This window comes from Rhipicephalus microplus, chromosome 4 (assembly GCF_043290135.1).
Source record: "Rhipicephalus microplus isolate Deutch F79 chromosome 4, USDA_Rmic, whole genome shotgun sequence".
Taxonomy (NCBI): Eukaryota; Metazoa; Arthropoda; class Arachnida; order Ixodida; family Ixodidae; genus Rhipicephalus; species Rhipicephalus microplus.
The window spans coordinates 105,032,046-105,043,966 of NC_134703.1; the positions used below are offsets into that span (position 1 = coordinate 105,032,046).

Below are 11,921 nucleotides of genomic sequence, written 5' to 3' on the forward strand. Positions count from 1 at the left end.
GACAATAACCTATTGAGAAGAGTACTGATGAGTTTATCACTATTATAATTTGCCTAGACGTGGAGGCTTAACATTGAAACCTGCACCAGAAATGCACATGTCGAACACTATATCCCCAACAAATTACCCATGTTTCAATGGAATTTCTCCGTCGAAAAGATAGCAGGCCCTTGGGTTCTCATTCGAGGCATGTCCATAAATATAGAGACATTGGCTGAGAGCGGACACTCGGTGATAACAAGATGGAGCTCCCCCCGCCGCCTTCTCGTCCTTCGCGATTTCTGCGTCAAATCACAGGGACATTGATCCCGTAGAACCATGAGCGAAGTTCAAGTTGCGCAAGTAGCACAAGAAAAGAAAAAGAAATAAAAGAGATGTGAAACACAAATGTAACACTTGTTCTTTTTTTATTTGTTTCCTGCACATCCAAAGATATTTTCGTACAAGATCAGTTAAAAATACGTGAAGAAACATTCCACCACCAAGCGACACCAGTGATTCGACGTCATATATCCGAACCGGCTACGACGTGTAGTGAAATAGGGTAGCTCTTATCCATGTTTCAGCGGCATCTGTTTCTGCCTGTTCACTACGAGAAGTTGTGGTATTGAGCGATATTGTGTTTTACAGATGCGCTCTTCAGCACGGCAATACGGTGTCATCTGCTGCAGATGAATACAGCAAGGTGAGAACCCTCCCTTCGTTGGCCCTGGAAGTACTACGTAGTAAATGTGTAGTTAGGCTTATAGGGTACATATAAGATGGTTAGAACTGCGCCGTAGCTGGGAGACACGCGCTTCAACATAAACATTCGAAAGGTTCGTGAAAACTTTCATATTCCCCAGATGCGCATTTGTTTTGGCACTCAGGTTATCAGGTGACGATAGTGTAAACAAGGAATCAAGCGCACGAAAACGCAACGAGTGTTTGAAGCGGTGAAAAATAACGCACGTCACCCGCGTTACGCCTGGCACACGATCACTTGCAGAAGTGCAAAGAATATAAGTGCCACGTGCCTCGAAAATTCTCGCTGCGTACTATCGAAAAACGTTTCAACCCTAAATATCCAGTGAAGCTTAGGCCACACGCTCCTGCCAAGATAACGTAGCCGCAGAGACTGCGAAAGTGTGTGCTACCACCTTTGCTTAAATGTCGGCGACGTCATTTTGCCCTTGTGGTAGTGCTTAGAGCAAGAAGGCGGAGCTTATTTGTAATCACACAAGCAAACAAAATTTATGACTACACTATTGATGCCGATCAACACGCGGCAGCTGTGTAAAGGAAAATTATGGTGTACTATTAAGCTTCCCCTACGTAATAGCGAAACTGTCGATCTTTTCTGACAAGGTTTTCAGTGCCATAACGATGGTTTAAGAAGCAGAAACAAGAACAGAACACTCGACGATGTAACTTGAAATAGCGCAAGCCAGTTTCTGTATAGACGGCACAAATTTGGACAATCCCTCTCTTTGTTTAGGCAGCTACATGCATATAATACAAATCGCATTGGACTTTTTAGAGATTTAGCTTGTGAAACCGAGAGTGTATTTTAGTCGAAAGCAAATCACAGATAGAAAAACAAAAGTCTTTCATAACCAGTGAGGTCATAATAACGTACAAATCGTGCCGTTGAAAAGTTTTTGAAAAAATTGGGAAATCCTTCAGCTTCGCCTTTAAGAGTTAAACGTCATAGCGATATCCTCTCACTAGTGCGTAATTCAAACACTTAGGGCATGTAATCTTTTGGAAGTTGTCTTTTCACGCAGTTTATTTCGTCAGATTTCTATCAGTATTACTACAGTACAGTTAAAGGACTATAATAACATATCCTGTACCTATCTTGGCTTCAATGTTTGTTGATGCTAATTAAGGTTGTGTCTAACAAAAATAAACAAAAAAAGAGTTTTAAGTTTATTTCTTTCGTTGAATTTAGTGATACACTTCATGTACCGAGCGGATCGTAATCGCGGAATTTCACCGTGAGAGTGCCCATTATCAGTTTTCCCGAGAAGTCTCTTGGAGGTTCGTGTCTCGGAGCTCGTTGCATGCAACTAGTAAAAAAATAAGAAAGAGAAGGAAGAAAAAGCTTGCGTCTTGGTAGACGCAAGACCCATCCTATTAGATCTGCTGTCCGAGGCACGACGAGCGGCTCTTTCTAGTTTCATTCTTTGTTTCTCCCGCACACTTATTTTCGCTGCACCGAACTACCCCAACGAAAAAAAAATGAAAGAACAGCAGCTTTGTGTCGCCGGTCGCGAGAGGAGACAGAATCGATGCCCAGCTGCAGGAGTCCTGTTAACGACGCAGTTCTCGTACAGGGCCCAAACTCTGAGCGGTGGCCGATGGACGTCCAGTGCGCCGGCTGCGAAGATGCTCGATCGGACAGTTTCGTCACTTCTTCGCCCATACTTTATTGTCGCTTCGTTTTTGAAATCCTCTTTTTTCTTTCTCTTTTAAATCTTCCTTCTGTCCCTGTCTTTATCCTCACTATCGCGGCATCGATAACTGGGACTCACTTGGAAGGACCTCCGAGAAGAAACTCTTGATGAAGGTGAAGTTACGAAGAAAGGAAAGTTTTTGCCGGAGGATGATCGCTACAGTTTCGCAGGGTTTATATTGTATTGTACCCTTTCATTCCACTCAGTCGTTAAAGACTCTGGCGCTCCTGCTGCAGCTCAGCAGCACCTCACTGTGGTGATACCGAGCAACCGATGGATCAGTGGTCTTGAGTTTCTCTCGCGACTGTCTTTGATGCGTCCCGTAATTGACCCCCAGAGTTTTCAGACACAGCCGTTGAAAACTTCTGGTGAAGTCCCGCTCTGCCGTGTAATTTTCTTAGAAAATGAAACCGTTTCAGTGTTCTGTAGGCAGAAAAGCTGCGCCAGCATCGTTGTCATGGGCTCAAAGAGACGGCCATTGTATTGGAAAGAGAGTGAACTGTTTGTCCGTTTTAGCGAACCATTCCAAGATCTAGCTAATGTTCTAGGCCAGTAATTTTGTACGCCAACTTAAACAGTTAAAATAACTGACACATATGAGTGAAACGTGTGTTTGCCCCTTCGGTAGTGGAATCGTTCAGCTTTCCGACTCCTTGTGGTCAGTTTACAGCTAATATTGGTTTCGACTGCTTCGTTGCACTGATGAAATAGAAGATTTAACCAGGATCAACTGTGGGCCATCGAGTAAGCCAGCGAGGCGGCAAGGAGACAGGGTCTCTGGTTCTCCTCGGGGGTGGCCTAGGCCCAGGCTACAAATTTGCCGGTATTAATAATAAAGTTGTTACCACCACCACCACCTTTGCGTGGCTGCGGAACCTTCTGACGCATGCTTTAAGTGCTTTTTAGAAAATATTTGCAATAATATTGTCGCAGCAAGAGAATAACAATACACAGCACTTCGTTGCAACGGGAATGCAGAAGGCTGTATTCAAAGATAAGAATATGACCACCTATGCGTGGCTGCGGAACCTTCTGACGCATGCTTTAAGTGCTTTTCTGAAAATATTTGCAATAATATTGTCGCGACAAGAAAATAACAATACACACCACTTCGTTGCAACGGGAATGCAGAGGGCTGTATTCAAAGATAAGAACATGAGAGAAAACGCTGGAACGTCGTCTTTCTCGGATAGCTCAAAAATGCTGGTCGTGCGGCTGGTCGTACTTCGTTCTCTTCTGTGGTACATCCGGCTATTAACCTTGACAATGTCAAAATGGCAACATGAGAGTGCGGCAGTACTCGCGTGTTGTATTGCCAAACATGCGTACATGACGCATGTGTTTGTAAAACTTTGGTTACTTTCGCTGCATTTCCAAGCAGAGGAAGTTATTTCCGCTGCATTAACAAGCAGATGCGCGGCTGTGTGATAGAACACCTGCTTGCCACGCATACGACCTGGGATCGATCCTTGTTCTTGTTGACCTTCTTTTGTGGCTCATGACCACTGTGGCTTATTATTGAAGAATTAAGTGGTCTCGTAAAATGTTATTCAATTTTATGGAGACTAGGAAAGGAAAATGTTACGAATTTCAGAACGAAAGTTTGATGGCATGGAAATGAACGAACAAATAAATCTTTTTATTAGCAACAGCTATTGCCTTCCAAAACCTAACAAAAAACTAACTAAATAAAAAAGTGATTCTTATGTCGACCCAAAATAACAACAGTATAGATTTTTTTTTTCAGTCTTTTGGTCTCAGTCAGATAACTTGCATCTACGAGCTGTAGTAAATACCCTACAGGTCAAAAAGAAATTATTCACAGTTTCTAGCTCTCCACAGAAAGCGCACAACGAAGAAAGAGCCTGGCCAGGCCTGTGCAGTTTGAAGTTTAGTTTCAGCAGCCGACAGCGCAGCCTCGTAATTGCGACTTCTAGTGTACGTGGTTTACAAAGCTCTCGGTGCCAAGTATATAATAAGTGCTGATATTCTGTGGTGTTTGTGAGTTATGCGCCAGCAGAGCTCTTCATAATGATACGCCTGCGAAATCACGCATCTGTTACATAAGTGGATGATGGAAATCATCATACAATTTGTCAACTTTTTGATGACTTCGCTAAAAAATCGGCTATTTAGTTTATAAACAGCCCTTTATGACCCGGTACCCAAATTAATATAAAAATGTGCGGGGTGTTAATGCACGAAACGCCTTCATCATATAAGCGTGAGTCAGCACCAACAGAAAGGGCAGCGCGAATAGACAGAAAATCTGTAATTAAAACAGCCGATGTAGTTTCCGTGTTCGACTTTAGTAATGCGAGTACCACTGCCAGAAGCGCAGCCACAAAAACGGGTATGAAACCAGGTAGTTGAAGGGAATAAAACCCATCCAAGGTCATGCTGAACACCTGACTTTTCGTCACACTGTGATGCCTCTGTAGCAATAATTACGCTTGTTTTGATGCTCTACAAGTGTTCTTGCAATACAATACCCAGACTGTGATGAGGGAGTAACTTTGAATTATTTGAGAAAATTTAGAGAAAACCAAAGTCCAGAATAGGACGAACGTACCTTCGTTATATTCTTAATAGTGTATCTCTTCTCAAGCCTGTTAAGTAGTTTCTTGTCCTCCACAATATGCCGACAGCTCGTGCACCTTTTCCACCTATGTATTTGATGTGTTGTCGCCATTTAAGAGCTGCATTGCAAATCACCCTAACGTATTTATATATTCTACCTGTTGTATGTCCTCAGAATGGTAACAAAATGAGATGTGCACAGGGTCTTGTAAGGAAGAGAAGACGGGTGCATTGACTGGGATTCAGTAAGAAGTGATTGTCATTGAGCCAGTTCTCCAGATTGTTCAGATAACACTGAAGTCGGTCATTTAAGGTCTGAATAGTGTCTGCCGCAGAAAAGAAGGAGATATGATCTGCATAAGCAAAAGTTCTCATGTCCTAGTTATGTGAAATCGTGCTCATTAGCACACTAAATAGCACCTGGGACAGCACAGAGCCTTGCGGTACTCCTCTGGTTTTGTGCGAATAGTCGATGAAAAGCCACCTTAAAAACAGTAAAACTTCCTCTCCATAAAGAATTTCTGAATGCACGTTACTATGTAAGCCGGAAAATTGAGGGAGTCCAATCGAACTATCAGAACACCATGCTCTACAGAACCGTATGCTGTAGCGATATCTGAAGTAACTATAGCCGCACAATTGTTGTGCTACCATGCTAACTATATACGACTTCATAAATCATCATAATCATTTCATATTCAAGACCCGGCCCTGAACCCAATTTGACAGGGGCTTGAAATTGACCTCTCGTTAATAAATTTATTGATTCGAATATGGATGACTCTCTATCAATATCAACAGATATGACGTCAAGACAATTAGCTCTACGTTCTCCAATATATACTCACCTTCTTGTTTCTTCAGCAACAGTAGAACTTTAGCTAGTATTCATTCTTGCGGTATCCATAAGTTCTTCAAAAATAATTCACAATATCTAAAAGATCCCTAGGCGATTCCGAAAGTAAGACTTCTAACGCGAAATTCGTAATTCTATCTAGCCCATGGGCTGTCGTTGGTAAGCGTAGTAGAGGTTGAGTCTATTCCGATAAAGAAACTACTGCAAATTCATGCGACGATATCGGCATGTCGCGAATAGCCGAGATATTTGTACTAAAGCGACGTTCTAAACATTACCCTATTTCTTCCAGTGAGGCATTCATTTCTTGCAACGTCAAGATACATGATCCTATTGTTTCTTGACCGCAGATATGCAAACACTGCACGCCTATTGTTTGATTTAGAATGATAATCACAATGTAGGTTGTCATATTCTTCTTTTGCGCGGTTAACAGTGCGCTTAAATATGCTGGCAAACAACTGATAGCCTTTCCGATTTGTTGAACGTTGGTTATGGACAAGCTTATTCCAAGCGGCTTTCCGTCTTCTGTAATCGCGTGTACATTCATCGTTCCACCAACAACAGGAGGGCCATCTCAGAATCCCTACTCAGACCCACATTATGTTATTTGCATCTTTCTCCATTTTGTGGCCATGCGCAAGACGCTGATTTTTCAAACACAACCAACGACGTCGACGCCGGAATTTCTGCGAGACGAGATCTTTGACGCTATTGCGTTAAAATCAGCCGCATCGCGTTTAACGGGACACTAAAGAGGAACAATGACTTGACATACATTGACAAACTGCACTCTGAGAACTCTAATGCCATAAGTTTCATTGTCGTTATTTCAGTATTAGCGGAGAAAATCAAGGTTGAAATTTCATTCTTAAATATCGCGCCAAAACCTCGGCGCGTGACTTGGCGTATTTCAAAATGTATTTTTTTGTTTTTGCGACATTGGCCTAGTATTTTCCAAAACATCGTATGCTATTGGACCAGGGCACCCACAGAAGACAATGTACTTCATATTTATTCAGTAGAAGCTATGTAGGACCCGCTATACACCTACAAAATTTACGCCATGGTGTTTCGTGCGGAAATATCACAGTGGCGTCTCCACCCGCATTTTCTTTTCGCACGTTTTCTCGCTTACGAAGCAGCATGTCGTGATAAGGATGGCGTTTACGGGATCGGGAAATTGTATTTTACTGATACGCGAAAAATCGTTTTGCTCTTGAGTGTCCTTTTAATGCGCTAGAAAAAAATAGTTGTTTAGAAACTTCGGATTAAAACATATTTTAAAAACTACCAGGTCTGCGCGCAAGGCGCGGCACAGTCACAGCGAAAGCTGCAAGTGCAGCCATTCAGAGCCTTCTTTAAGCACTCTCTGAGACCTGCTACGAGCACACTCGGAAGGTACTCACCATGCCATAAATCATCATATTTTCTTGTATAGCAAGGACGCATTCGCCATACCATGATTCGTCATTTCTCAGAGAAGCATGATACCAGCTACACACTTGCAAGGAACCTTGCGCAATTCTTTTTTTGCTGTGGCTGACGACGATGAAGAATTATGCAGCAAACTGTCACCCTAAGTTCAATAACATTTTATAGGACCACGCAAATATTGAAGAAGCCCTCAAAGTGGGCAAAATCCACAAGAGATGGTGAACAAAAACAAGTTATGGGTTCGAGCATTCAATGACCCACTCGCTAAACAAATCACCTGTTGAGTTTAGAAGAAAAATCGTGTCGCCTGGTTGTTACTTTGCCGCACTTAAACGCTTTACTTTTCGTATTATTGACTTTTCTTTCCCGACATAGAGCATGCCTAAAAGGCCAGTTTGCTATGGAGTTTCAAGCACCGGCGTGGTTGTGTGTTAAAATACTGGGCTGGCATGAAAGGGATTGGGCTCGAATCCTATTGTGTCTTACGTCTTTTTTATTTACTTCGTTCTTCTCTTATTCATAACAGGGGTTATTGGTGGCGGCAGACAACTAAGGCGAACGCTACCCCTGTTGAAATCTCACGACAGATTTTGCTGTAAAACAGGTTAGGCTGTCACGTTAAGCTATGGGAAATTTATGCTCTGTTCCGCAAAACTCTTTCAGTGGGGGATCGCCACATAAATCAGGCAAGACGCAGTACTGTGTGAGAGGTGTGAGCTTAAAAAAATAAAAAACAAAACAGCTTGGCAAATTGCACCTTTTAAAACAGAAGAGAAAGCGAGAGAAAGAAAAAGAGGAGACAAAGAGGGAAAGCGATAGAAAGAACGAGAAAGAGGAAAAGTTAAAGAAATGAAGAGAATAAACACAAAAAGGCAGAGAAACAGAGATGTAGATGTATAGAAAGAGATAGAAACAGACACAAAAAATGAAAAAAAAAATGAGAGCAGGTGATAAACAGAAAGAAATAGAGAAATATAGGGAAGCGTTAAAAGGGCGAGAAAGATGCAGAGAGAGAAAGAGATGGAAAGAGGAAGCGATAATCAGTGAGAGCGTGGGAGAAAGGAAAGAAAAATATAGAGAAAGATAAATAAAGTGATACAGAGAGAAATAAATAAATAAATGAAGGAAGAAAGAAAGAAAGAAAGAACGAAAGAAAGAAAGAAAGAAAGAAAGAAAGAAAGAAAGAAAGAAAGAAAGAAAGAAAGAAAAGAAAAGGTTCGAACGAGAGGTCAGGAGAAAAAATAGATAGAAAACAGCACGAATCAAAAAGAACGAATATAGAAAGAAAAGCAGAAAGGAAAGCAAGAAAGGCCACACCGTTCCGCAGTTCCGTCAGTTTGACCCCCCTATAGTGGTAAGTCGCCTTAATTTTGTTTAATGTTACTTTTTGAACAAGAGGGAAGAAACTATCAATGAACCAAAAAGTTACTGCTCATAGCGAGTGTTCCTTGGAGCGCTTAATTATAAAGAAAAAATAAGTAGATTACTTTATTCTTGCACGCAAAGTTGTGCGTGCACGGTGACATGAAAACACTTCACCACAACGTCACACTTCGTAAGAATTTCACCATGTTGCAACTTGCCACAGTGGACGTGATTGCGAGAAACAATAGAGCATGCCGCATCACGAGTAATGCTAAAACACACTCCTCCCGTTATTGATTAGTCTCGTGCAACGACAAAACAACAGCTACTACAACAAGGCAACTAACTGAATGAATGCAAAAGCTGCAAATGAGAAACGACACACGCACGCGCACGCACACACACACACGCACACACACACATACGTAACAACAAGGAAACGACGTGTAGCGAAATAGAAGAGTGTACAAGAGCAAACACTGTCGTTGGCCGACGGCTTTTATGGAGTCACGGTGCAATATGCCCGAACCTAGATTGATCACGACACTGCACCCTAACTCGGCTTCAGGAGCTGCGAACGCATTTATGCTTCGCCATCCGTAAGTGCCAGGCCGGACGGTGTGTACTCAGCTGGCGCTACGGCCCTCATTACGCTTAGGCACAATACATTATTTTTGTTCAATACGCTTTCGTTTTATTCTATGGTTCACTCAGTGTTTTCTTAAAGCACGAGTCATTAATAAAGGTGGTATTTCGCCGCAAACAACGCCGCCTTGTTTTTTTAACTGTATCTTCTATCTGTATTTTATTTCCCCATAAAGCCTTTCATGCGTGCTTATTATTAAGTGGCAGAACGCACAGCGCATGGTCCGGATCAAAATGGCTAGGTAAGCCCATTAATGCGTATGCACTTTTACGAAACGTTACTATTAATTTGTTACTTGCAGTTGTTGTACTCTACTGCCAAGTTAACAGTGAGAAAATGCACATATCTAACTACGGTGCTGTGGTAATGGGTAAAATGTGGAGAAGTAAACTTGGAGACCAGAAAACTCATTCCAAAATGTGGGCGATTCCTGGATATTTTTTTAAAGAACTTCTAGCCGAGTGAGTTGATGAACATCTGTGATGAAAATCGTTGCGCATTCGATTGGATGAACACAAGAGGGGTAACTGGGCAACATATTTTCGTTTATTCAGTTTTTTCCCTTCCTGTGTTCGTTCAATTGAATGCGCAACAATTCCCGTTAATGAAATGCTTAGATGAATCATAACTTAAATAAAAGAGGCGATTCGGATATTTGATCAGCGTATTAGCTACTGAAACTTTGCGGACGTTTTGCCAGACGGAACGGTACACAAACTGTGTTCTCACTAGCTCTAACGGGTTTGATCGCTGACGCATTTCTTCGAAAACTATGAAAAATGGGCGATTATATTTACACAAGGTGTTGTGAATAAGACTCTTGATTCGAGAGCTATTACAAGAGAATTTTCAAATAACAATAACATAGCCATAGCTTAAGTTGAATAAAAGATTCAGATATTTCCTCGGCGTATTAGCTACTGAAAGTACGCAGATGTTTCGCCAGACCGAACGATACACAAAATATGTTCTGACTAGCTCTGAAGTATTTCAGAGTTGACTTATTTCTTCGAAAACTATGCCAAATGGGTGAATATATTTACACATGGTGCTGTGAATAAGACTTTTGATTAATAGGATATTACAAGTGAATTTTCAGATAGATAGAAAGATAGAAAGATAGATAGATAGATAGATAGATAGATAGATAGATAGATAGATAGATAGATAGATAGATAGATAGATAGATAGATAGATAGATAGATAGATAGATAGATAGATAGATAGATGAAGGCGGGGACGTTGACAGGAGGCGGAACTTCTGATGTGCTTTGTATAGATTGGCCAGGAAGTAAATGGGAAAAAAATATTAGAGCGGAGCGTAGATAAGAAGTAGGCTTGCTCAAAAGAATTAGAGGAAGTGACAGATAAAGGAATCACTCTCCATCAATTAGGCCACTGTGTCAAGACAAGCGAAAACATTCTTTAGCGCATATATTCAAGTGCAAAGTATGGTCAAGTGAAATGCGAATATATTAACTACATGTGCTATTCTGTTATTCTTTGCACTCTACGCATAGTGCTCGCATTATTTGACTTGTACGCTGCATTTTTAAACAATGTTTGGAGCTATCAGTCGTGAAGCCAGTTGTGATTTTTTTATATCGTTTCCACTCTACGCATAATGTCAGCATTACTCGACTTGCATGCTTAATATTAAAACTATCTTTGAAGTTATCAGTCGCTAAGTCAGTTGTGCTTTGCAATTTCTTTTTCTTGTTGGCTCTTGACTGTACGATGAAGAGAGGTCAACTGAGAGCTGACACAGCGTATTGGTCGTTGGGTGGCAAGTACAAACTGTTGATCCATGTATATAGGGCAGTCGACCTCCGGAAAGGCTGTTCCACTCTGGTGGTTTTACTGACGCAACGAGGCGCAATAGCGCATGTGTACGCTGTAATTCGCATAACGAGTATCGTATGCTTGCATGCCCTACCATATGTGAACGTACCAGAGAAGTAGTTCATTGTGATCGACGATGTGGTCGTCTCCCGGGGGCCGATCTCGTTCCCGTGGAGTGGCCAGCGCGCCGCCGTGGGTTTCGCTCAGCGGCCTAAGTCAGGGCGCCGGGCTCGGGCGGTCTCACGTTGGCCCGTGCCGTGGTACCGCAGCCGGCGTTGTGGCTCCTCGCCCTGCGCAAAATCAATCAATCAATCAATCAATCAATCAATCAATCAATTGAAAGTTGTCAGGTTTCTAGTCAAAGTTTCATAAAGCAGAATTTCTGAAGGAAAAACTAGAGGTGCAAGGTAGAAAAGGAAGCCAGGTAAACACTCACAAAGATTACCACGCACTGCGATTGGTATGAAGACAAAAAAAGTAGAAAATAAGAGAAAAAAGAATATCTACGCACTAATGTATTTCATTCAGTCCCTATACAATGAGCTAAACCTTCCCAAAACACTAGCACTTTCAGAGTCGAGTAGATGCTTTGACAAGTGGTGGGCGTCTGACGTTTTGAAGTCATTTTATTCACTGTCATCGGACCCTTAAGTGTTGCGCCAGTCGGCAGTCGGAAGAGATAGAGATAGAGACTTCGTTAGCGTTAAGGCTTCACTGTCTTTCTTCGGTAACATAACTTTCTTCGGTAAATAACATA

General features: G+C 41.8%; 1 protein-coding gene across 9 annotated transcripts in view; it reads right to left on the bottom strand.

The window, feature by feature from the left end:
• GluClalpha (glycine receptor alpha 1) overlaps positions 1 to 11,443 on the bottom strand; it is a 212,081-nt gene extending 200,638 nt beyond the window's left edge. For 5 of the 9 annotated variants that reach the window (XM_075893434.1, XM_075893432.1, XM_075893429.1 and 2 more), the window contains exon 1: positions 11,274 to 11,336. The gene's annotated coding sequence lies outside the window, so the exon portion shown is untranslated. Of the gene's footprint in view, positions 1 to 11,273 lie in introns of all 9 variants that reach the window. The other 4 variants (XM_075893427.1, XM_075893425.1, XM_075893426.1 and 1 more) reach the window with 1 other exon arrangement.
• Between the last annotated feature and the right edge of the window lie 478 nt (positions 11,444 to 11,921).